The sequence below is a fragment of the Bos mutus genome, chromosome 8 (genome assembly GCF_027580195.1).
Source record: "Bos mutus isolate GX-2022 chromosome 8, NWIPB_WYAK_1.1, whole genome shotgun sequence".
NCBI lineage: Eukaryota > Metazoa > Chordata > Mammalia > Artiodactyla > Bovidae > Bos > Bos mutus.
This window is the reverse complement of record NC_091624.1, coordinates 31,441,980-31,469,722: the sequence shown is the minus strand read 5'-3', so window position 1 is coordinate 31,469,722 and position 27,743 is coordinate 31,441,980. Positions and strand designations below refer to the sequence as shown.

The following is a 27,743-nucleotide window of genomic DNA, read 5'->3' as shown; positions in this document are numbered from 1 at the left end:
ACTTGAGAGCCCCTGTGTCAGAGAGACTGTGGGTGGATCAGTGTAAATCTATCACCGCTGCTAGGAAAACAGCTCAGAGCAGATGGCTTACTAGGGGAGGTTCAGGGGGTCACTTGTCTGGCTACTATTTTTTAATATAATAAATATACTGTATTATTCTTATTGTCCTCCCAATTTAGTTCATATGGAAAATCAAGACCTGCATGTTGGACCTTTCCCTGTGTGTAATTTATGCCTAAAATCCATTCATTAATGCTGTTGTTCATTCAGTAATAGGGAGCTGTGTTTCACTCAGCATTTTACTTGGTTATGTACTCAGGCTTTTCTTGGTTATATTTCTGTTTGAAAATCTTAATCATTAACAAGTGAATATGCTTGACTAAGGATGGGAGAAATAAGCTCATCAAAACATGTGACTCTAAGTTTTTCCCTATTAGTCAAGGAAATTCCTGCTGCCAATTAATTTCCATGCTTTTGAACAGCTGTCATTTGTGGTGTTTTCCCTGAAAGCTGCACACATTCTTAGTAAAACCCATGAGTAGAAAAGAACTGACCAGAACATTTGCCTTTGATCTGTACTACACACGTATACTTTTAAAGAGCTAGCTGGCTAGTCTTAATCCTTGAGGAGGTCTGAGAAGGTCATTTAGACTGTTTTTTATCCTATATTCATGAAGATAATGGGAATGTAAAAACTAGGATAATTATATGTATTTGGTTATGTGCCTCATGTAATTGTCTCAGCTGTCTATATATAGAATTTGTCTTAACAAGGGGGCTTCCTTGGTCCCTTTGAAGAGTCTGCTGGACTTAATTTGAGTGGAATTATTGGCAAAGGAAGGGTTGTTCATTAAATGTTTCTTATTTGTACACAGTTTTGAGGGACTGCATTTATTTGGAAGTTTTTAGCACTTTATGAGAGTTGCAGTTTTTCAGGGCATGTTTGCTAACAGTTCCAAGTTCTGACCTGAGGGAACCAGAGGCCAAGTAGTTTTCATACAGAGAAACTTATTTTCTACAACTCCTTCCTGACATCAGTCTGCCAAAACCAGAATTTGTTGACCTGTAGGCCAATCTATAAAGCTTTTCTTTTTAAGTTTGCCTGCCCAGGCAGGTAGGCTGTGTGTTTGCTGCTTTTTGCAGTATTAAATTGATTTAAACATGCTTAAATCTGTTTCTTTAAAGTAATAAGCCTAAGTATCCTATGGCCAAATGGTACTGGGTACAAATGTCAAAAGCTGTGATGGTGATAATAACTGAGTAGAAACAAGACTGCTTTTATGCTCAAAAACAGGAGAACCGTACATTTAAAAATTTGTGGTTGGTTGTCAAATATCATTTTTTTCCTTCTTTTTAGACTGTGGAAATAGTCTGCCCTGGTCTAGATGTTTTCCTGGGCTTAGTTACCACTCCCTGTATTTGAACAGTGGAGGGGGGATTGTGGTGTCTTACGCTGCCAGTTGGGGGTGGGGAGACACTGTTTTTCCTAACTCTGACCTACATTGATTCCACTTGCTTGGCTTGACTCTCTTGGGATCCCAACACCTTGAGCCACATGTGGCCGAGTAGGGTTTATGACTCAGCTGGCTCCTGGGGCCCCGTTGCCTTATTTATGGCCAAGGCTTTGCTTGGGGCTGTGTAAAAGAAACTGGAACAAAAATGACAGTCTTGCAGGTCAGTTCTGTACCCTAAATAGGAGTAGAGAAATCTCAAGTCTAGTAGGAGCCATTCCAAAAGACGTCTCCACTGAAATTTGCCATTGTTCTATTAGTTGTAATGCACTGGAGATCAAAGGATTTCTTGATAAATTAAATGGTTCTTTCCTGAGTCCACATTTTATAAACATGTATGCAAGATCATAAATTCCATACCTCTGGACTTCTTTAGTGACTCGGTCTTAATCTTAACGAATAACGTTTTATACTAATTTCGTATTCTTGTTTGCTAGATGACTTTAAACAGTCCCACATGAACTAAAATGAATAAATTATTAATAACCATTTTAAAAAGTGTTTAAAACTTTTGGATGATATCCATAATGATTTCCCTGTATTTTATATTTTACATATCATAATTTGTATGAATAAAATTTTCCTCTCCGAGTCTGTTTTTGAGCCTGATTTTGGTATTTCAGTATGGATAAAAAAAAAACACATTTGTATAATTTAAATGTATGATAATGACAAATCAATTTATAAGGAAGTAAATAATACACAACATTTCAGAATTTGGAGTGCTTTTCAAACATAGCAGTAAAAGTAGAACATTTATCAGTATTGCACTTTATGATTTTTATTACTGTTTAATATAACAGGACCTGTAACATATTAACTCCTCCCCCTTTTCTGAATCACTGTTCCAGAGGAGAGATACTTTCATGTTATTCCGGCTTTGAGAAAAACGACTATTCGCCTCTAAGACACCATTGACAGTCATATTCCCACTCTTTTCTCGTTCAGGAAGTGTGGGCTTGCTGTTTTGTTTCATTTTACTTTTGCTTTCCTATGAAGGCGGAATCTGCCATATAAGGAGCCCTGGAGTGCACCTTTCTTGGGTTGAGTACTGTGGTGTCTAAATGAAGATAAGAATGCATTTTAAATGAGTCTGTAGTGTACAGAACAACTCTCTTCTTGTTGGCATAATTAGCATTCTGCCATTTTCATTGTGCCTTGTGTTTTCTCAAATGTCTCAGCTGGGTATTGACTAGTAAGCCTAATTTCCTAGGTATTGAGAAATACATGAAAGGAACGCGTCATCCTGCTTACACTCTTTGTTATAATAATAATAATGTTAATGGAATAATATCCTGGAATCAGATTTATGACAGTTGCCTCAAAATTAACACCTCTGTCTTACCTCTGTGGATGTTTATAATAAACGCTTAGCTTCACCATTTGTCTTTCAGCAGTTCACAATTACATGTCCCAGGTTGTAATTAGGTTGGCAGAACTACCTTGCTGACTTCCAAATACGTTCTTTTTTTTCCCCTCCTCTGTTTGATTTTGAAGGATCTTCTGCTTATCATTTCAGAGTGGTTTTATGTTTAGAGCATCAAATGAAAAAGCCATCTCCTAGAGGCTGTACTTCCCCACTCCACCACTCACATGTAGACCATTCACCCCCGGTCTCTCTTGAAATACTGGAAAAAAAAAAAAATGGAAGCAGAGTGATTGATGATAGGTGACAAATTCTGCTTTGACCTTTTCCCCACTGGTTCTGTACCAGATAGTCTTGTTCATGAGTTTATTTGCTTGTTTATTCATTTATTCATTCGTAAAGCTCTATGAAGCACATACTGTGTGCCAGGTAGGATTTAAGATGCTGAGTCTACCAGCATGAAAAAGGTTGATGAGATCTCCATCATCATGGGAGTTACATTCTAGTCAGGGGAGAAAATAGTATGCATAAAAACAAATAATTAAGATGTGTACTGTGCAAGAGGAAGGGGACGTATGTATACCTATGGCTGATTCATGTTGATGTTTGGCAGAAACAAACACAATTCTGTAAAGTGATTATCCTTCAATTAAAAAACAAATACATTAAAAAGATTTTTTTTAAGTTGAAAGAAATTGAAGACAATACAAATAAAAGAAAACACATTTTTTTTAAAGTTGTGTATTATGAAGAAAATAAAGCCAAGTAAGTGACAGAATAACTGGGGACCAGAAGCATTGTTAGGGTGAGGAGGGAAAAGCTTCTTTAAAGAATGAAACTGAAGAATGGTAAGGAGCCAGCCGTGTGATAATCTGGTGGAAAAGCAACTCAGACTGAGGAATGTTCAAGTCCGAAGGCCCCAAGCTGGGAACCGTTGTAATGGGCTGGAGGAGCAGAAAGAAGGCCAGTGTGGCTAGCATGGCTTCCCTTAGACATACTTTGGGCACCAGGAAATGCCAGAGTCCGGCAGGGCTTCAGTCACCTGAGCCACCTGTAACCCATGTGAGGAGAGTGAGGAAGAGCCGCTAAGAAAGGGCAGAGCTTGAGCAGAGATCCATGGTTCCAGGCAGTCCTGTATATGGAGAGAGAGTTGCCAGGGAGGGCACATCTTTTCTGGGGACCAGTGGTGCTCTGGCGGCTCATGACCAACTGCTTGGAACCTGACTTGCTTTAGTACCTGCTGTTCTTGAGCAGAGTTCCCCACAGAGAAGGCATCAGAGCACTCAACGCGCCCCAGCAGCTGCTTGCTGATTCCTTACAAGCTCTTTTTTGACGAAACAGATCACAGGGAGGGAGGCACTACTTACATGTTTTCTCAGCCTAATTTTTAAGGTTTTCAAAGACTGGACAAAAATAGGACTGATAAGTAAAGAGCACAGAGAAATAATTATCAATTACTGAAATATCTTCAGTGCACTTCAGAGCAGAGAAAAATGATAAAGCTCCCTATTACACGTGGCTTGTTCTTAAAAGATTTGATTGTGCAATAAAAGGCTTCTGAATGCTTATGCTAGTTCCTGACTGTTGCACACCCAATTTTCTTAAGTACCTCAATTTGCGAATAAACGGTGTGCACATACATGCCCAAGAATGAATGTAACCGGCTTTCCCTCCACCCCCTCCTCCTGGGGTTAGACAGGGTGTTGTCCTGTTTATTCTTATCTCCCAGCCAATGTGTAATAGAAGAAGCAAACCATAACGTGCTGGTACAAAGGGCCTGTTGTTTTCAGCCTTCTAATTGTGCTCCTTTCTATTGGGGAAGGAAGCAGTCATAAATTTTTGTCATTATCTTAAGTAGCAAGGTTTCACAGTTTGGGGAGTTTTTCTTTACTTATTCCTTGTTAGCTTCCAGTTGAGTTTTTGAATCCCCTGAACTAAAAACTGCCATACTTTTAAACAACCCTCCGATAAATTTCAGGGACTTTTGACCCTTGATTTCAAGGCAGGATGCAACCATAGTGACTCTTCCCTTGGGGAACCGGATTTCAAGCCCTAAATTAGTGCACCTTTCAGCTCACCAAGGTTTCCAGCTCATCTGCTCTCTCTGATGTGCTGTGGATTTGGGGGTCTATGTGTGAGTTTTAATTCTTTGTTATTGTCACCATTTGTTTCCCAGACTTTAATAAATTCTTAAACTTCTTTCTGCATGGATTGTTTTAAAAAATATTTTGAAGGAGCACGTCTTTCCCCCGTTTTCCTGTATAACTCTTCTGCTTTTACAAACAAGTGGGTGTGAATGATAGAAAGCAGCTCATACCTTCCTTTCTTCCTATAAAATTTTAATCCTTCGTTTACTGGCACCCCTGCCGTTCACTGGAGCAATGAACAGAGTGTATCGTGGGTAGCAAGGTCCATGGGTCTACACAAGGGGGCTCAGTCCCCCTCAAATGCTTTCCCTTTGTTGCTTTATTTCTCCACTTTGTTTTCTATTTCTGCTTTTCTTCTTCCTTTTTTCTGTTTTTAATTAATTTATTTTTAAGTAGAGGATAATTGCTTAATAGCGTTGTGTTGGTTTCTGCTGTACAACATGAATCAGTCATACACGTGTATCCACATGTCCCCTGGGAGGTGGGATGAGATTCTATTTTTCTTCTTGAGAAAATTGTTTGAGTTTATTTTACTCCTACCTTACAGAGAAGGGCTTTCCCCTTCTAATGCGTTCTGTTTCTTTCATTTTTCTTTCTTGAAATAGAAATGGGTATTCATAAGGCAGTGTTCTTCTGGGACTCTGGAAGCCCTTGACTGTGATTATCTGGTTAGTTTTGACATAATCAGTTTGTAGTGAAAGAGGCAGGAGGGAGAAGGTGTGCATATGCCCCATTCTTTACAGCACAGGTACAGGACCATATATGATGTCCCCTAGTCACTTAGAGCTGGAAAATCAGAGACAGAGGTAACAGGGCCTTACCCTGGGATGGCCCTCAGAGCCTGGGGTTCAGACTGAGGCAAGACTCATCCGTAACACTCTCTCTCTCTCTATATATATATATATATTTATATTTATAAATATATATATTATTTATATTTATAAATATATATATTTGCTTCAAGGTCCCCCTATAGAATCATAGTGTCTTGGAGTCTACTTGAAAATCAGCATTCACTATGGGCTTGTTTTGAGGCAGCCTTAGAATCTGGGTACCAGGCAAATTCCTGGATCACGTGTGTGTGTTGGGGCCAGATTCTCTCTACGAGGAACAACAGGCAGAGCAAGCTCACAGCTTTTGGCTTAGCCAGAATCTTCTTGCCATCAAACAGCTGTGCTGCTTGTCAGATCCAGAAGTAGCATTTTATCATCATTATGCCATGATTCCTCACCCTCTGAAAGATTATGCTTAAGTGTTTTGTTTTCTTTGAACTGTCCTCCACACGCATAGACTGACAGTCTTACCTCTGAGAGCACCACTGGGGTCATCCTTCAAGAGAAGTTGTCAGGCCTTTGAAAGGCCTTCCTGAAGCAATCACCCCTCTACCTACATTTGTAATCTTCTCTCTCTATTGATGTCATCATAGGCCCCTAATCTCTTCCAGCCCTTGAGCCTGAAATGGCCAGTCAAGCCAGGCTTTTCCATTTTTCCATTGCAAAGAAACGGCTCATACTTTTTTGTTCCTCCCCTTGGTTATTTCTCTACAGAAGCATCATTACTGAATAGAATATACACTGTGGGTGAAAAAGAAGCATGAGGTTGAATGTGCAAAGTTGTCTGAGTTGGACTATTCCCAGTCGTGTGCGTTCTCACTCCTGAAGCCACTCCACGGGGTGAGCACACGCTCCCGGCCTCTGGACTGTGTTGTGCCTGTGCTTTGGCATGGAGCGGTGTATGTATTTCTCTTAAGGCTAGACTCCTTTGGAGGAAAGCACCAACTCGGGAAATAGTTCTCAAGCAAAGTGCAATATATGAATAGTCCTGCTCAAGGGAACATTGCCTATGTCGTACTACAGCCATTGTGCAGCTGGAACCCACCATGTCCAAGCCCTGTAGGCCTGTTTGCATAAAGCGGGCCAGAGATTTCCTTGTCACTTTACTCCCCACTAAAATGTAATTGGAAGAATATCCCAGCTACTTTTTCTTCAAAAGAAGCAGTAACTTTAAAAGGCCAAAGATGTGAGGAAGCTCACCTTTAAAGATGTATTACTTAAAAAAAAAAAAAAAACTGATTACTTCATGGGATTTGTGAGTACATTGCAAAAATCCACCCTGATTTAACCCCAGAGTGGAGCTCGAAGTAGCTTGAAGTAGAAATGTTTTATTTCTTGGTTAACTAACTGTGCTATTTATAGAGGTGACTCCTCAGAAAGTCTAGACATTGTTCCGGAAAGACGGAATACCAAATCTGCCCTTCATGTTCCCAGTCAGTGTGCTGAAAATGACCACTTCCCCTCTTTACCATCAAATGGAAACCTTGGAATTCCATTTCAAGATAGTGTGAGTGATACTTGGGTTCCCCGGCCAAAACTTAGGTTGGCCAAGGAGCTGGGGGTGCTCTTGTAAGCCTGGACACCCACTACCAGGCCTTTGTTTCTTAGAGGCCAGCCTGCTGAGATATGGGGACTGTGGTTGGAAGACCCTTGTGTTCGAGTTGGGCTTCCCTGGTAGCTCAGCTGGTAAAGAATCCACCTGCAATGCAGGAGACCCCAGTTCAATTCCTGGGTGAGGAAGATCCCCTTGAGAAGGGATAGGCTACCCACTCTAGTATTCTTGGGCTTCCCTGGTGGCTCAGATGGTAAAGAATCGGTCTGCAGTGTGGGAGACAAGGGTTCCATTGCTGGGTTGAGAAGATCCCCTGGAGGAGGGCATGGCAAACTGTTCCAGTATTGTTGCCTGGAGAATCCCCATGGACAGAGGAGCCTGGAGGGCTATGGTCCATGGGGTCGCAAAGAGTTGGACACCACTAAGCAGACGACTAAGCGTGGCACAGCACAGTTTTCAAGTTAGTCTCTTCTAAGAGCCCAAGCATCTACTCTCAGAATGAGTCAGCTGCAGTTTCTGGCTTTTATCAGCCATGTGCAATTTCTGAACATCTTACTGAAAGCTGGCAGTTGGAAAGGGATGGATGGGCAAAGCCAAGGATTCATTTAGCAGACTCATGTCAATGGACAGGTGTGATGAATGCAGACGATTCTCTGGCTCCAGGAAATATGAAATCTTTAGCCTAAATCAAGATTTTCTACCTAGGTTCCAAGAAGACTAAAGTTTTGTGGAATGTTAATAATGTGGGAAAAGGAACTGTGGGTTAATTAGTTTAGGAAATGAGTGGATTAAACAAAGTAAAAAGGGAGTCTTTACTGGAGGGCTTCTGAGAAAGCCTTTAATATCTTTACTATCCTGATTTAATATCCTGGCATGTATATGCCTCTCAAAGACCAGGCCAGAATATGCAATATTCCTCCAAGACCTTGCTCAGGGATCCCCTGTACAGTGCACATTTCATCGGGCTGTTCTGGGTCTCAGAGAAACCACCTTCTCAAAACACACTTTAGAAAGTGATTCCTGGGGAAGAAATATCTTGGAGCCCATGACATGACTGGCTGTGGAGTCCAGCCTTCATGTGGTCAGTGGCAACTGAGGCCTTGCTTTAGGGCAGTGAAGAAGACAGGCTCACCACTTAATGCTGGGGGTCCCACACCTTTCTGATTATGCATTGATTTTTGAACAATCACCCCTTCCATATATTTATATTTATTTATAAGTCATATACATTTAGTACAGTGTTACTATATTAGGTTGGAGAAGGAAATGGCAACCCACTCCAGTATTCCTGCCTGGAAAATCCCATGGATGGAGGAAGCTGGTAGGCTGCAGTCCATGGGGTTGCAAAGAGTCAGACACAACTGAGCAACTTCACACACACACACACTATATTAGGTATACTATAAAAAAATATATATATATATTGGATATACTATAAAACATTACTTAGTGACAGGACAACAGCTATAAAATACATACAAAAATGCAAGTTTAAGAGGATGAGGAAAAAACATTGATGAAAGGAAGTTCTGACATTTCTTCCTGCACACCACGGGGTTGGCTAGTGCCCTAGAATCTCTGCAGCTGCCTGGGCCCCACCACGGAAACTCTGAGTCAGTGGGTTTGTGCTATCTTGGTATCTGGAATGTTAACATGTCTGCCCAGGTGATTCGGCTGCAGGTGTTATTTTGGGGGAACTCTGGACAGGTAAGTATCTCTTGGGAATCTTTCACAGACTCTCCACCCTGCTGTCGTCTCTCAGGTGAGCATGTTAGACTGAAGAGAGAGGATGGTGGGGACATTCCTTGGTGATGCCCCCTGCTTGTTCATTACTCATAAGGAAGGTGTGTTCCCCAGGAGTTGGGCCCAGCGACAGGCCGGAATCCCCAGCAGGTGACTGGGCCTCCCTAGCCTAGTTCTCTTCTCTGGAAAAGTAAGGGGCTGATTTAGAATTGCCTGCAGAGGGGCTTAGAGCCTTAACATTCTTTGATTTGATTAGGTTTGAGTTTTATTTTGAACAGGAGTGGGGGTGACTCAATTTCATTCAGTAATTTACATACATGTATATTTTCTTTTTGATGTAAAGGGCGAGTTAGATCATAGCCTGCAATTTTCTTGTACTTGGGCACCTGGGCAGCAGTAGGCGTTTAAATGTTAGGCCTGCAAGCAGGAGGTTCAGAAGGGGCCTCTCTTACCTCTAGTTAATTGCAAAATAAACAGATCTCAAGGGCAGGGGCCCCTTCCTTTCATAATAGCCGCCTCTGCTCTGTGCACCATCAATGCAAAACAGCATTTCCAAACATTGCATCAAGAGTGTGCTCCGTAGAAAAAGGCCTGCTGCCTTCAGCCTGGCAATTCACCGCGCAGGCCCCTCAAAGTTAGCAGCTAACTTGTCCTCTCCCACCCACCCAGCCTTGTTTTTAGCCTCCAGATATCTCCATTTGCAAGCTAATAAGTTGCACATACATATGTTTGAACAGTTGTCAGGCTTGTCTGCTGCTCAAACTGTGCTTTGGTTTAAAACAAACAACAACAGAGAACCCAGAGGTGGGGGATGGATGAAGACATTTCAGTTTAACCTGCAGGTGGTGTTGTTTTGACCTTGACAGTCAGCTTTAAACGACCTGTCAAGCACCTTTGTGTGCTTCTGGGCACACCCACCTGGAAGATATTATATCCCCTCAGCTTTATGTGCCCCAGCAGGCAGGCACCAGGTCCCTGGATTTTGTTTTCATTGGTGGAAGGTTAATGCATGCATGGCAGGACTTTACTGAGAGGGGCCCAGCTACAAATGCTGTTTTCATTTAATTCTGATTTCTCTTCTTCCTTGGCCTAACCCTCCCCGCCCCAGGCTCTCCCCCCAAACCCCTCCAGATTCCCTCCACCCCCAGTCTGTCTTCCCTGTTCTTTCAACCTCTCTGCTTGGCTTCAAACCATTTCTTCTTGGCTTTGATATCTCCTTGCAGAGCTGCAAGCAATCAGGAGATTATGGACCCCAGAGCTCAGCAAGGCACATTGCCTGGTAGGGGGGCTCAGGCCCCGGTCCCCAGGCCACCACAGGAAATGGGACCCAGAAAACCTGCCAGTCTCCAGACCCTGTGCCCCTGTGCCTGCTCTGGTAACCAGATCCCCAGGGTTGGGGTGGGGGCAGGCAAAGTACTTTCTCAGATCAAGTGGTATCTGGGGAGACAGACCTCTTTGGGAACAATTCTGACCTTTCCTGTACGGTCAAGGGTCATCTCTGCGGCATCTATTTGAATTTTATCTTTTTTAAACTTTGAGTTTTTCCTGGGCTTTCTGAGGCCCTACATAATGGTGTCTGGAAGTTGGGATGAGGAGAGTGAATGGACAGATAAAGGAATCCAATTGGATTCAGCCTCATGCCTACCAGTGCTTGGATAGTTTCAGGCAATTTGAGGATACAGATGCTGGCTCTTTATGCAGGGAATCCCTCTTCCTTGGCTTCCATGTCTAAGGCCCAACATTGTTGAAGGTAACCAGTACTATATCTCTAAAGGTAGAGATGAGAGGGAGGGTGTTTGTCCTCAAGAACAAATGTACATCTTACTATCCTGTAATACTTCCTCCAGTGTCTGAAAAGAAATAGGCCCACACCTAGATATTTACCTTTCCAATGCTGCCTGCACCAGCCATGTGTTCTGCCGTTCGGTGAGCTCCCAGAGGTGCCTCTGCTGGTCCTGTAGACACCCCCCTGAGATGAGACTCGAGATCTGAGAGGAAGATCAGTGCTAGTCACCCATCCTCCTCAGACCTCAGGAACCCTCCTAGGCCAAGGCAGTACCTCACACTGTCTCCCTCCAGGGGTGCACACCCTGTACCCCTCACAGTCTCTGCCCTAGGGGTCCCTCTGCGTTGGGATCTTGTTTTTTAACTTTTGGCACAAGTCATTCCCTGGGATTTCCCAGTTGGAATGAAGAGTAGCGTAGGGTGAGAAGCATCTGATGTGAGGGCAATCGGACTAAGCTTCCAATCACCAGGGGAACCGGGTCTCAGAGAAAGTAAGAGAAGCAGAAATATAAGAGATAACTGGTGTTCACTTGTGTGCCCTGCCCTTCCCATGGGTCTTTGATCGTTTTTTGGCCTAAGGTTGTTGAGCTGTGTTTCTCACATTTACAACCCAGAACCCAGACTAATTTACAAGGGCTACTTCTTTTTTGCCTGTACAAACAAAAGCCTGTTTAGACCTTAGGATTAGAAGGAGTCAGTGGCTTTGAGCAGCTCTGGATCCTGTCCCCTCAAGCCTTCATTCTTTTAATGATTCACCTGACTCTATAAGTTGTAGAATGTCTCCATATATGTGTGTTTGTGAGGATCAAATGAGACTATATACCTAGGTATGGGCTTCCCAGGTGGCATTAGTGGTAAGGACCCCACCTGCTAAGGCAGGCAATATAAGAAACTTGGGTTCAGTCCTTGTGTTGGGAAGATCCACTGGAGGAGGGCATGGCAACCCACTCCAGAATTCTTGCCTGGAGAATCCCATGGTGGTGGGCTACAGTCCATAGGGCCACAAAGAGCTGCGACTGAAGCCACTTAGCACACACACCCACTTTTAGGTATATGTATATACATACAACATCTATTAACATATATATATATGTATATATATACATTCATTTGATCCTCCAAGACAAGCTCTCAGTCCCCTTCCATGGCCCAGCTGTCACAAGTTCCCCACAGCTTGCTTTTGTGGCAGCTCTGCCCAGCCTGTCTAAGACCTGGGAGCCCTGTTACTGATGAGGCCTCTCTGCCCAGCCCCTCCCATGATTCGCCCACTTTCTGCTCAGCTGAGTAGTTTATCTTGTGGGGTGATGAGTCCCAGCAGGTGCTGACAGCCAGGATCAGGACCTGGACTTCTGTGTCTCTCTGAGGCGTAGGGCAAGTGGAGCCTAATGATGGGTTGTATGCTTGAGCTGAGTGACAAAAAACCGCTGGCCCACGCAGGGGTGGTGAGCTAAGCCAAGGCAAGTGCTAGGTGACTGAGTGCATCTACTGCTGTGCTGCTGTTACTGCTTGCTTCTTCAGAGTCCGTGTTTGTCCTTCCAACCCTCGGGATGCCGTTTGAGATGATGGAAAGAGAGCTCTGACTTTGCAGTCAGAAGACCAGGTGCCAGTGCAACTGTGCTGTTGACTGCTGTGAAACCCAGCCCAGCAATTCGTTTGTGAAATCTCTGCTCGCCTCCAGGACTCTTGGGCACATTAGATAAGATCATGTGTCAAATGCCCTCAGACCTTGTTTCAGTCAGCTTGGAGAAACTTGGTAGTTTTCTAGGTCAAAAAACATCTAAGATTTATTGCTTATTAGTGTGAAGCACAAGCTTTAAGGTCCCTACCAACTCAGAATGTCCAAGATTCTCTGAAATAATAGCTGCAGGGAGAAGAAAAAATAGGTGTGATAAGTTGCCATGGTAGTATGAAAACATGAAAAGTTTGTTTCAAAGAGTTCCTGAGTCCAGATTACTCAGACTGTACTACAAGTGGAATCTCTCATTTCACCGAAGGAGAATTTTAGAGTAGCTCCTTGTTAGGTCTTCCTTCAAGGATGTAGCTTGAACTTTAGTAGTTTATGTATTAACTTTCCTTCCCCTCAAAAGGAAATTGAAAAAGGCAGCAGAATAAAACACCTGGTCATTCTGGTTTAGGTCAAATGCATTTCTTAGATCCATTTCCATATCTAATAATAAACTGAAAGAAATCCTGATCTTCTGGAGGTTTGGGATCCCACCTGGACTCAACTGTCTAAGCTCCTCTGGGGCTTTGGGTCCACTGGTTGGACTCAACCAGTGTTTTGACCGTGACAGTCAAAGACTGAACATAAGGACTGAACCCAAGTTTCTTATATCTCCTGCCTTAGCAGGTGGGTTCTTTACCACTAGTGCCAGCTGGGAACCAGTGAAAGGACCTAATGAAAAGAGCTCCTTGACCTCTTTTCCCATCACATTTGGATCATAGATTGAGTACCATCCACTCCTAAAGCAGTTTCTCTGGTCTGTTCTCAGTATCAGAGGCATTATCTGACCTCTGCTTGAAAGGACCATGTTATGGAAACTTCCAAAAGAATGCTGTGTTGCCATATCTGCTGCTTCTGAATGGAACCAGAGGCCCAGAGTCAGAAGTAAGGCCAGGATGGAGGGGCAAGTAGCAGCAGGTCGGGGGTGACCTGCGCTCCTTTCCTTTGAATATCACCCCCGCCCTACAGCCCTTCCAAGGTCCCTATCCCAGAAGCATACACAGTATTCCGTAAATAGTACTGCCTGGTTGATTGAGATAATCCTGTAGACCAGAATGAGAATGGCTCACAACACTTCTCCAAAAGAAGCAACCCAAGAAAGCCTTTGAATAATAAATTTCCCTAGGAAAATTGCTTTCTATTTTTGTTCCCCTCCTCTCTTCCCATCTGCCCATCCCTCCCATTAATTGCTGTTATTTAGTCACTAAATTGTATCCAACTCTTTTGCCACCCGACTGTAACCCACCAGGCTCCTCTGCTCATCGAATTCTCCAGGCAAGAATACTGGAGTGGGTAGCCACTTCCTTCTCCAGGGGATCTTCCAGACCCAGGGATCAAACCTGTGTCTCTTGCTTGGCATATGGATTCTGGGGAACCTAGTTATCACTTATATGATAAGTAGAATCTAAAAAATGATACAAATGAACTTATTTATGTATATACTGGCATTAGCTTTTTGTATAAGCCCCCATGTCTTGTTAAAAAACAAAATTCAAAAAAATAATTGAAGATCTAATTGGCTTTATTCAGTGATTCATGAATCGGACAGCAAGCAGAAAGGTACTCTGGGAAGCTGTACAAAATGGAAGGTTGTTAAAGGCAGAAAGTGGGTGAACAGGGAAATCAAAAATAAGAGAAAGGGTTGTTTCAGGCGAAGTCACCTTCCTTTGGAGGAAAGGCATCTCTGTCATGCAGATGACCTCACTAATGTTGATTAGGAAACTCCAGAGTTTGGTTGAAAATTCTCCCCCTGGAAGAGGCTGAAACTGCAGTTGTGCTAGGTGAGTTCTGATTTGCTGCTGTGGGGTTTAAGCACAAGTGGCAAAATTTAACCTATAACTGTAGGTTAAAACATGTGACATTTTTGTGAGATTTCACAGAATGGAATATCAGCGCTTTTGTGTGGCTCACTAAAGCAGGGATGGAAATAAGATTAATAAACCTAATGTATCATTGTGAAGCTCTTGCTTATTTAGGCCCAAGTCCTCATCTAATAATGGAGAAGGAAATGGCAACCCACTCCAGTATTCTTGTCCAGAAAACCCCATGTACAGAGGAGCCTGGTGGGCTACAGGCCATGGGGCCGCAAAAGAGTGGGACACGGCTTAGCAGTAAACAACAACAACCTCATCTAATAAACCAAGTGGAAGCACTGATGATCCCCTTTTCAGCAGTTTTGTAATGGTCTTGTTCCTCAGATTTCGTTAATTTTAATGACTGTAAAGTTGTGCTCATCCTATTCTCAGTAACTTTGGAAGTTTCAGGAACTTTTTTTTTAAGAAAATGAATCCACATATTTAGGAACTTTTTTTTTTTTTTTAAAGAAAATGAACCCACATATTTTATGTTTCTAAATAGCATTAAGAAGTGCCATTTATTTTTCTAGGTTAGAGAACTGGATATTATTTATATAATTTGAGACCTTGGTGCTTTTTATTTGGGTTGCACCCTGGCGTTGAGTGAGCCATACTAGCTGGTGTGGGGGCCTGCTGCTGGGCTTCTAAGGGCAGAGCCTTTACTCCAGAGGTAGGCCAGTGAGAGGCTACACTGAGCTCAGACCAGCAACCAGCCTAATGAAATAATGCCTTTGTGTAGGTTTCAAGTCAGAAAATTCGAAGGAGGAAAAGGGAAAATATTCTTTAACCACATAGAAAAAAATGAAGGGGAAGGCGGATGCTATCTCTTTTTTAAATAGGAGGATGTCGAGGAGACAGAGATTTTTAATGGGTTTGATCTTCAGACTTAGGCAGAAGGCCAAGCATGATCTGAATACAGAAAACACAGAATGAAATGCCAGGAAGGGAAGTGGAAAGTAGTGGGTTATGGAAACAACCAAATGTGTCCGAATTTCCAGGCTCTTGAAGGAATTGGTTGAATAGTGGCAGCGTTGCTGAAACAGGTTTTAAGCTCAGTTGAACATCCATACGCCACCCCCCACATAATTCTAAAGCGTATCACTCAAAACTCAATTTGAAATAGTAGGCAGGGCCTAGCCTGCTACTCTATTATGGTTTGATGTTGGCCAGAATAATCTGATTTCTTCGGTAACATCAATGGGAGGCAAGCAATGGACATGATTTATCTCAGCCTTAATAAGGCATGACACTAAAGAACAAATTTGGAAAATGTTTTACCAGCACGGCAGTATTTTTTTTAAATCTCTAAAGGGCAACCACTTTAGCCGATACCAAATTAATATAAGCTGTAGGCCTCTACACTGTGTGTGCAAACACACACCACAAGCATTTGGCCTGTTGACCTCTCTGGTGGTTATTTCCTGTAGACACACACACAGATTATAGTGATCACCACACTGGTTTGGCAGGACAGTCATCACTTAGGGGAAGAGACAAAGAGAACCGTTACAGAAGGGCTCTGAGGTTCAGAAAGCGTAGAGATTGGAGATGCTGATCATTTGTGTCACTTCCCCCACCCAGCAGGACCCTGAACCCCTTTACAGATTTGGTCATCTTGTTAGAAGCTAAAAAGCAGCAACTGGAGGGTCATTCTTCTTATATTTTGAAATGGATGCCTCATCTGATGAGTAGACTTGTGCTTGTCTGGCCTCTAAGGCCAAAGGAAATGACTCTTCATAAAAAGAAAATTGCAGGGGAAGTTCTTTTTTATAGCTAACCCTTGCTCCTCTTGCTGCAGTAGCACACCTTCTCTCACAGGTTAAATCCAGCAGTAGAAGAGCTGGTCACCCCCTCCGGAATCAGGGGGTGCTTTATTGCTTATTTGCTTTGTTCCTAAACCTTCCAGCTTTTGCTTTTCTGAGCTAGATAATCCCAACAGTTTTGAGTTCCTTATTATGTTTCTATTTTCCTTTTCTTTAAGCATCTCAGTTGCTTTCTTCTGGATCACTTTCTAGTTCTCTTTATTACTCAGAGGTTGAAAAGTCCAAAACAAGACACAGGAAGCTGCAACAGTGTCTCCAGGATGAACACAGGGTCCATTTATGGAGCTCTTAACCCTAGATCCAGCATTGCCCCGAGGACATGTCATGTGTTGTCCTGTTGAAGCCTTTACAGCCTCTACAGGGTAGAGATTATTACCGGCATTTTGTAGATGAAGAAACTGAGACACGAGTAGTTCTCTCTTTCCCATCACCCAAGTGACAGCCGAAATTCAACCCCAGCCTCTGCCTGTGGAGCCTGTAGCCTGAGCTGCTTTTCCCTGGTGCCATGATTTCACTCCCCAGCCCCAGAACCTTATGTTTAACTCTAACAACTGTGCTAGGCAGCTGACTCTCTTTCCATTTACATCGTTACAGCTCCCTTTACTACTTTATTAACACATGGTTAGTCATTCCTTACTTCAGGCTGGTCAGCATGTGTTCCTGGAAATTCATTTTAACCACTTTTCCAAGTTCTTTGATTCTCTTTGGATTCCAATTCAGTCCTTCAAGAGGCTGTTAACTCCTCTAAGCTTGATTCCCTGAAAGACCTAATGAGGTCTCTTAACTGGCACGCCCTTTAGCAAGTCTTGAGTGTCCTGTGCCCTTCCTGATGTCATTCCCCACACTACGCTGGCCATCCTCGGGGTTTCCATGGCAAACCGAATGGAATGATGTGTAGAGTGAGCGGTCGTGTTGGCTACCTATTCAGAGTTGTAGGATCCACCAGAATTTCACAATAACTTCAGAACTAGGGAAATCTAACTTGGACTTTGTTTCAAGGACAGAGTTACCAAATACTCATTGCTCTTACTGAGAATCTGGGGCACTGCCAACATGCCAGTTTGTGGAAGCCATGCCTTCGGAATGAAAAAACACTGTCTATGAAAAATATTCACCCAATGCTGAATTTTATCACAACCAGCAACACCAGGCATGTAGATGACATTCAGTTACTATTTATAAAGTAGGGGAAAGAATGCATATTATAGGGGTAGCAGTGATGATGAAATCAGCTTTACATTTTGCCAAAGATGTCTGCTGTGATTTTCCCAGTGTATGAACATCAGCTTAAACAGGGGAGAGTAAGACAGGAGTCACCGTTAGAGTAATACCCCAAATGAAAATTAAAATGAAAAATATTCTCTCATAACACATTTTTTAGGAATAACAACAACAACAACAAAAATCAGTGTTTCAGAACCTCCTCAAGCCCCTTAAAAGAGGATCTCAAGAGTCTTTGGTCTTTAGCATTTCTTCTGTCCTTTTCTGGTTTCTTTCCCAAAGATGTTAAAATCAGCCAAGGATGGTCTCCTGTGAATCCCTTGTAGTCATACCCATCATCACAAATGTAGCTTGCTCTCTGCTGTATTTACGAGCTCAGAGGCACTTGGAAACACTGTTGGGAATAGTTCCTAAGTTTCAGGTAGAACCAGAAAATAAACAATTTCATTTCTACCTCTGTGATTTTGCTCTTTCAATCAATGGTCAAATTCAGCTCAAAACAGGATCTTGAGTACAGAAGTTTTTTTTTTTTTTCTGATGACTGCGTAGCGCACGCAATTATTCTGTAAACCATGGGAATGTATTCCTGAGTGAATTTGCAGAAGGGTGTGGAACCAAGAGTTGAAGGTCCAGCAAGAAAATGGTTCCTTATTTACAACACAAGGGAGTGAAGCTCCTGAGGCTCAAATTCCATGTCTCCTCCAGGGAATTATGGATGCATTCATTTACCTTGATGGAGGAAAATGATGACTGAAAATTAAATAGAGAAAACAACTATTCTGTTCATTTCTTTTTCCTCTTTCAGTTTTACTCTCTAGTTTTTGTAATACTGTTCTCAAGTCTTGAAAATACAACTGCTTCCCATTTGGTAAGCAATTTTTTTCCCTTTCCATTTGGCAACAGCATTTTCCTGTGTTTTCAATGGCACCAAAATTAACATGGCTGTTTTTATTTAACAGGAACAACTTCAAGTTTTATATTACACGCCCAGCCAAAGAATCTTTGATTTTGCCCTGGTGTTTCCCAATATGTTAGCATGGCTTTGAAAACAGGGCTCTTCAACTGCTGTTACAAAGACAGCAGGGAGAGCATGGCAGATTGGGGAGAGAGGAGTGAGCGAATGGAGGAGATGAGGGAAACTGGCCTCCCCCAAGTTACTATTTTTAAAGTTTGCTTGCCTACTGAATAGCTCAATTTACAAATCCTACTGGATATCATTTTGACCTTCCCCACTTTTCTTTCCTGTTGAAAGCGTGATGGATGCGTTGGTGGGAGACAAACCATTTGTTCTATAGTTTTTTCCATGTGCTTGCTCCCTTATGAACACCAGATCCTCTCCACTCCCCTCAGTAGGGGATACCCACACTGTCAAATGCGTCCTGCGGGAGGTATCCAAGCCCAGATTTCTTACGAGGTGGGATCTGGATCCCAATTAGAACACTCCAGGAAACACACATCTTTATTTGTTAAACAAATAGTCTTATGTGAGCCTTGGCTAGGACACTCACTTATTTTAAATAAGTGAAGTAAACGCTAACGTGCAGGGGAGCACTTTCTTATGTATCCTGTAACTCTGAAGCCCAGTTTTAAGGTTTTAAGTTAGAACATGCAGAGCTCTTTTTTCCCTTGGCTCGGGTTCTAGAGAATGTTGTTTCCTCATTTAGTAATTGGAGAGTTAATGGGGTTCTTTGTGATGCTACTGTAGGAGAGAGACTGTGTTTTATTCAGTTCTGGGACTGTAATTAAAGTGGCGCCCATCGGCATAGTTAGAGTTAAGATCGCTTCAGTTTTTCCAATATAAACTCATATTCAGGGGTTTAATAACCAGCTATAAAAATTTGCTTCTAGCTACAGACCTGGCATATTCAGTGTCAGCCTAGGAATAACCTTTACTTAAAAAAAGTCTTTTAAAAGTATAATTAAAAAATCAGTTTAGTTGTTTATAATATTAAGTTATAAGGATGCAAGGGAATAAAAATAGCTTCTTTTTTTTAGCAAAAACTTGTAACCTATTTTTAAAATATGGACAGTGTTGTAATGTATTTTTTATATCTTCAAAGGAAAATACAGCAAAATCTCTGTAAAATTTGTTTTAAAAGGATATTGTTTCAGTTTTCCTTATGATGACAGGCAGGGCATTTTTATTCTCCCAAGACATGAGCCTCCCATAGGACTACTGGCAAAGCTGTTTTGTCAGTGGGCTTCAAGTTCAAAACTCCTGTTGAGCTCTTCCTGACAAATGGAAATATGGCCCGCCCTTCCAGTTATGAGGCCATGGCTACTCACTTACTCCAGTCCACCCTAACCTTCTGGGCTCTGCATGTTGGAACACAGTGAGTAGCCCAGGCACAAAGCCAAGTTAGAGACCCCCTTGGAGGCCTGGGGAGCCTTCCCCCAGTTCTTGCTCTGTGTCACACAAGAGTGGGGAAGGAGGGGAAGGAGTGTGCCTCTGTAGGAGTCTCTCCAATTCAGTGGCATTTGTTGTAGCAAGTGACTTTAGGTGGGGCCGTTTGTGTACATGCTGAGAGTTGGATGTAGCACAGTTTGTCCAGGTGATTCAAAATTTCTCTAAATAGAACCACCTTTAAAGCATCCTGCTTGACAGGTTGACTTCTACCCATTCTTTTTCTGGTCACCAGGGTCTTGACTCATGGCATGTGATAATAGTGATGGTAGTAGTAGTTGTGGTGGGTGGAGAAGGAAAGGTATTGGTCATGGTGATGGTGCTGATAATGTTACTAGTGGACGTGAGATGGCCATGGTAGTAGTCAATGACAGTACCAGCAGTGGAAATGCAGACGTAATGATGGTGATAGGATACAGATGGTGGTAGTGGCAGTACCGGGGGCCACAGACTTCTGCCTGCAGAAGCCATCCTTCATCTTACAGATGCAGTGGCTTAGGGAGCCTGCTTGTCGTCCCTTCTCCACACATAGTATGCCCAGTGGAGCTCACAACTAGCTTTTGGTAGATCTTGCCTTCCACTGAAGGATGAGGTTGGTTTGTGGGAGAGACGAGTACATGCCCTTTCTCAGAGGCAGGTCTCCATTTTCCAGTCAGAGAACAGTCCATCTTCTTTGTATGGTTTCCAGGTTAGGATCAAGGAACACAGTGACCCACAGCCCAGGAATCAGAGTCATCAGAAGAGAATGGGACGTATCTAGTAATTCTACCAAACCTGAATTGCTGCTGTGTCCTAGGAACCCTGCTCTGTGTTTATATTCATAATTATCTATACATTCTTTCAACTATTCTGTGGAGTAGGTTTTTATTATTTTGGTTTTACATATTTAGCAAAGTGAGGCTTGGCTCACAGGTAGCAAAATTAAGATTTGAAAACCACGATCCATGTGACTCCTACTCCTTCCTTCTTTGCAGCCACCAGAGAGCTATTTCAGCCCTCATAAGGCTTTCTAGAATGTTTCTTGTCTTTGCTTAGGTAAGGGTATGAGAAGAAATTCATAAGAGAATATTCTATATTTGGTTTTCTTCTCTAACTTAGCATGAGGGCAAAGAATGCTTTTTCTCCCTACATATTTCCTTACACTCATAGTGTACTCAGATGACCCTTTTACAATTCATATGGGAACTGTTTGGAGGCTCTTCCCACATGTTTTCAAGACTGGAACTGCGGTGTGATCTTTTCCTGACCTGGCTGGTCTTTGGCCAGATAGGACATTGAGCAAGCCAGAAACCAGGCCCCAGCAGAAAAAAGCAAATAGAGATAAATATTTATCCTCGTCCCAGTGGGATCCCTAGGTTTTCAGGATCAAAGGCCTACTTTGTGTGTGTCTGTTCGTGAGCCTTGGATAAGTATACAGAAGTAGGCAACTGGCAGGGTAGTAAAGACTCTGTGGTACCCAGGCTCTTTAACCCTCAAATAAATTCCCTGGGGACATTGGACGGGGTGGGGGGGGGGGTTGGGAAGCAAAACAAAACAAAACAAAAGGCCAGAATCTCATTTATAAAAAGAAAAATTTAAATTGGATTCCCTAGGCACAGAATAAGAAAAAGATGGAGAAACACAGTGGGAACAAAAAGAAAAGAAAAAAGATGACAAGTGAAAAAGAAAAGACCAGAGAGAGATACCAAAAAAAGAGAGGGACGCAGAGCAAAAGTTCTAGAGTTGGTACAGGGGAGTATTTCTATAGGAAGCATGGAGGCAGATGCTGTAGTAGATGTTTTTTCTTCCAATTCTGTGAGTTGTCTTCTCAATTTCTTGATAGTGTCCTTTGAAGCACGAAAGTTTTTCTTTCTGATAAAAATTCAGTTTATCTTTTTCTTTGGTTGCTTGTGCTTTTGGTGTCATATCTAAGAATCCATGAAGATTTATACCTATGTTTTCTTAAAGAGTTTTATAATTTTAGCTTTCCTTTAGGTCTTTAATCTATTTGGAGTGGTATGATCTGAAAACTTCACCCTTTTGCATGTGAATATCTACTTGTCCCAGATTTGTATTCCTTAATTCAATAAATATGTGTGATGCACATGTTGTGTGCCAGGCGCTGTGTTGGATGCCAGGGATAGAGATGTCAGCAAAACAGTGTCATCAGAATGTCTCAGAACCTGGGGATTAAAAAAGCAATTCAAGAAACTTGGGGAGTAAGGTAGACTTTTAGAGGATTTAGAGGATTTCGACTCTTGAGCAGAGATTTTTACAGTATAGTACAAGGAAACCTGCATTAAAATTACCTGGACTGCTTGTTAAGAAAGCAAACAGATTGACTATATATATATATGTGTGTGTGTGTGTGTATATGTATAGTCAATCTGTTTATAATATATAATATAATAATATAATATATATATATATGTGTGTGTATATATATAAATCATTCTTACATAACTCAAGTATAAGAATCACTGCTTTATAAATCGAAAGCTGGCTAGGCCTGGTTATTATTTCCTATTAGATTATTATAAAAAATCTGAATATCATTGATTTATATTTTTCAACATGAAAGAAGTCAGACTTTTCTGTGGCCTTAAGATCCAAAGTAGTGAGGCCATTGTCTAACCCACATACCAGACTGCAGTTGTGGAAGTCATTCTTCCAAGAGCCTATTGATGAAGAAATATTTTAGATGGGAAATATGATATATCTCTGGAAAGAGAAGTAAAAAATGATTCCCCATTCCTAAATTGGATGCACTTCATGAAACAAGCTATATCCACAATGCCAGGGCATTTGGCAGAGTATTCCTGAGCAGCTGGCTGCAGCTGCTCTTTCTACCAAATTCTTCTCTCTTCCATAAGCACACACACAAAACATCTGTGTGAATACCCCTTACTCGCCCTGGCTGCTTGGCAAGTGCTGGCTGGCCCCAGGGAGAATCTTCCCTTCTCGCACCTAGATTTCCTTTGCTGTTCATTCCCTGAGTGGAGAAAGAACAAAATGCCTTGATGCTAGCTCTCTCTTGATGTTTGGGGCATTTGGTGGTTTGAATACTAACTGACTTCATGAGTGCAGGTGGCACAAGGGAGCTCTGTAAAGGAGAAACACAGTGACACGTTCACAGGTGTTTCTTTACTTTGCACAGTCTTAAGGGTTCATGTGTGTGAAAGAGCAGTGTTAGGAAAATGACAGCATGAGCCACATCAAGTGCTTGACTTTTAAAATGGGAAGTGAACTACTTCCAGCATATGAACTGACTGACTATAAAAGACTGCTTTTGTACATTCTCTAAGGAACAGAAAGGGGAAAGATGATGATCCTTTGAAATGTTACACTGAGTCCTAGAAGAAAATATGAATGAATTTCTTTTTTAATCTGAAAGTTGAAAAAAAAAATCCTGGCTTCAAAATCCAGAACCAATAAAATGAAAGATTAATAAATTAGACATGAAAACAAAATATATTTGCATGTAAAGAAAAAAATAAAAGCCAATAATTCATTGGGAAAAAAATACCTGCAGTTTAAGCCACAGACAAATAAATAATGAGCTTCTAAACAAAGAGTTCACAGAAAAGAAATGTAAATATCTCTGAAACCTAGAAAAAGATGCCCAACTTTGCTCATCACAGGAGAAATGCAAACTAAAACTTCTGAGTTATCTTACCTATCAGACTAGCAAAGCTCCAAGAATTTGACAACATACTCTGTTGTCAAATTCCCTGGAGCACAGGGAAACAGGCCATCTAGTTTGCTGGTAGAAATACAAAACAGTTTAACTTCCATAGAGGGGAATTTACAGTTATCTAGCAAAATTAGATAGGCATTTAAATCAAATGCCAGTTTCCAGGAAATTATATTAAAGATACACTGGCAAAAAAATATGAAAATACCTATGTATGTGGTTATTTATTGGCACAGAAAAGACTGAAAACAACCCAAATGCCCATCAGTTTGGGCCTATTTAAAGAAACTATGGTACATACACACAGTGGAGCATTATACAGCAGTATAAAGAAATGAAGATTATTTCTAAAGCCATCTTAAGGTGTATGTTAGGTGGAAAGAACAAGATGTAGAAATATCAGTTGCACTGAATGCTGCATGCTCAGTTGCTTCAGTTGTGTCTGACTCTCTGCAACTCCATGGACTGTAGCCTGCCAGGCTCCTGTGTCCATAGGATTCTCCAGGCAAGAATACTGGAGTGGGTTGCCATGTGCTGCTCCAGGGGATCTTCCTGACCAGGGCTTGAACCCACATCTTTTATGTCTCCTGCATTGGCAGGCAGGTTCTTTACCACGAGTGCTACCTGGGAAGCCCAATCAATTCCATTGGTATTTAACAAAAACAATGAAAATATAAATGATTCTTTGGTGGCTGAGTTGGTAAAGAATCTGCCTGCAACAGAGGAGATCACCTGCAATGCAGGGGATGTGGGTTCAGTCCCTGAGTCAGGAAGATTCCCTGGAAAGGAAATGGCAACCTACTCCAGCATTGCCTGAAAAATCCCATGGACAGAGGAGCCTGGCAAGCAACAGTCCATGGTGTCGCAAGAGTTGGACATAACCTAGCAACTAAACCACCACCAAGATAGCAGGAAGGTAACAAGGTGGCAAAGACAAGTACAGATGGACTTCTGCTGACTATACTTGCTTTGTGCATTTGACTTTGAAACTAAGTAAATATTATATGTAATTATAAAACTAGTTATTTCAAGCCATCTCTAAAGAATAAAAGCAAATGAAACAAATGAACTTGTCTGTATTTTGGAGCTGGTAGCATAGCTGCACAGAATAACTATTCCAAGTGACTTTAAAGTATGGTGATTTGATCTGTACCACTAATACTCCTAGTGGGAGGACTCTGGTCTATCTAGCATTTATAGGATGATATTGTTATAGTGATGATATTGTTATTTTGAAACTGTTGCCTATTGTAGGGTAAAGCAAATGAATAATTATGTTGGTGTCTTTGACAACTGAGATTTAAGGCATGGGAGAAAGAAGATCCAGATGTAAAATTGATGAGGTGAAGTGAAAACTTAATAGTCATGAATGTGAATTGGAAGTGTGTGTATGAACTCATCATGAGAAAAAATAATTTCCCGTCTCTGTCAGCTGAAAGGCTGAGGAATAGTATCTAGCAGTGAACATCCCAAGAACATAGTGTGTGGAGTCTAAGACTCTTTTCTTGCTAAAAGGAACTGAGGCTTTTTATAGACATGGTTATTTCCAAATTTGGGGCAGACAGTGTATAACTTGGGGCAGCAGTGTATAACTGGAGTTTCTTGTCTTACCACAGAGCAAAGAAGCTACAGAGACAACTAGAGCCATTGCCAAAAGACTTAGGAACCAAATTGAAGAAGTTCTTACTGGGACAGTTTGAGCATCAATAGGGTAATAAACTGCCGTGGTTTAAAACACAGCAAACATGTTTAAACCCACGGGTTCATAATAATAAAAATAAATTCACATAATTGGTTGCCTTTTAAGGATGCTGGAGAATTAACTCACTATTTTTAAAAAGAAATAAATAAAGGAAAAGAATCAGGCATTTTTCCTATCTTTCTTGCAAACACTGCATCTCAGCATAATCAAATTGTTGAGAAAGTGAGTTTCTCTTTATAGAAGAATTTCAGCTAATAAATTAAGAAGTAATGGTTTCCTTTGCTGTGCAAAAGCTTTTAAGTTTAATTAGGTCCCATTTGTTTATTTTTACTTTTATTGCTTTTGCCTCAGGAAACAGATCCAAAAAAAATATTGCTACAATTTATGTCAAAGAGTGTTCTATGTTCTCTTCTAGGAGTTTTATGGTTTCAGGTCTTACATTTAGGTCTTTAATCTATTTTCAGTTTATTTTTGTATATGGTGTGAGGAAATGTTATAATCTCATTGTCTACTTCAACAAAACAACAAAGCAACTGATAGAATGGGAGATAATATCTCTAAATGATATCACTGACAAGGGGTTAATATCCAAAATATATAAACAGCTCATACAGCTCAATATCAAAAAACCAAACAACTCAGTCAAAAAATAGGCAGAAGACCTGAACAGACATTTTTCCAAAGAGTATATATAGATGGCCAAAAGACACATGAAAAGATGTCCAACATCGCTAATCATTAGAAAAATGCAAATCAAAAACCACAATGAGATATCGCTTCACACCTGTCAGAATGACTATCATCAAAAGCCTACAAATAACAATTGTTAGCAAGGTTTTGGAGAAAAGAGAACTCCTGTGTATACTGTTGGTGGGAGTGTAAATTGGTGCAGCCACTATGGAAAACAGTATGGAGGTTCCTCAAAAAACTAAGAATAGCACTACTATATGATCCAGCAATTCTGCTCCTGGATATATATCTGGAAAAGTGAAAATACTAATTCAAAAACATACATTTGCTATTCTAAGCAACATTGTTTACATTGTTTACAATATAATCTATTCATCAGTAGATGAATGGATAAAGAAGATGCAATGTGGCCTAATGTGGATGGACTTAGAGAATATTATGCTTAGTGAAATAGGTCAGACAGAGAAAGACAAATACTGTACATATCACCTATATGTAGAATCTGAAGAAGTGAAGTGAAGTGAAGTCGCTCAGTCGTGTCCAACTCTTTGTTACCCCGTGGAGTATAACCCACCAGGCTCCTTTGTCCATGGGATTTTCCAGGCAAGAATACTGGAGTGGGTTGCCATTTCCTTCTCCAGGGGATCTTCCCAAACCAGGGATCAAACCCAGGTCTCCCACATTGCAGGCAGATGCTTTAACCTCTGTATATAGGTTTAGCCACCTGTATATAACAAAACAAACTACGTAGTGGTTACCAGTGGGGAGAGGGAAAGGGGAAGAGGCACATTAAAGGTACAGGATTAAGAGATACAAGCTGCCATATATAAAATAGGAAAGCATCAAAGATGTATTGTGTAGCACAAGGAATTAGAGCCATTATCTTGTAATAACTTTTAATGGAGTATACTGAATCACTATGCTGAATATCTGAAACTCATATGATATTGTAAATCAACTATATTTCAATAAAAAACTGATTAAAAAATTATAATAATAAACTAAAATAATAAAAACAGTAAACACATATACAAAAAATAGATCAAGCCAAAGGTGTTAGGACAGTATTTGGTAAGCTTTAAAATGTTTGTCACCTGATTTATGCAAAAGCAGGCTTCCCTGGTGGCTCAGACAGCAAAGAATCTGCCTGCAATGCAGGAAACCCAGGCCCGATCCTTGGGTCAGGAAGATCCTTAGAGAAGGGAATGGGTGTCCACTCCAGTATTCTTGCCTGGAGAATCCCATGGACAAAGGAGCCTGGTGGGCTACAGTCCATGGAGTTGCAAAGAGCTGGACATGACTGAGCAACTAACACTTTTATGCAAAAGCATAAAATATACTCTTCAATATTTTAGTCAACAAACAATAGTAATAGAATGTGATATTACTGTTTGCAGCGCCTAGTTAATTATGGATCCTAGGTACTGATTGTTTGTGCCTTTTCATAGTGATATTTAACACACTTCCATTGAAATATTCTTCCCCAGCTAAAACCAGTCTGACTTTGATCCAGCCTCTAAATCTGATCACCAATTTACAGGAAATACGGATGACAGAGTAACAAATTAAATGATACTATGGGAGTATAGTGAGCAAAATCTAGACAATCTTAAGCTCTGTAAGACAAACAGCCTGGTTTATTCAACAACTGAATTGCAAGGGGGGAGAGAGAGAGAAAGACAGAAGAGGAACCTGAAGGAAATTTAGAGAAACA

At 41.4% G+C, this 27,743-nt stretch overlaps 1 protein-coding gene across 15 annotated transcripts in view; it reads left to right on the top strand.

The window, feature by feature from the left end:
• AOPEP (aminopeptidase O (putative)) overlaps positions 1-27,743 on the top strand; it is a 355,565-nt gene that overhangs the window by 45,042 nt on the left and 282,780 nt on the right. The gene's annotated exons all lie outside the window — the stretch shown is intronic.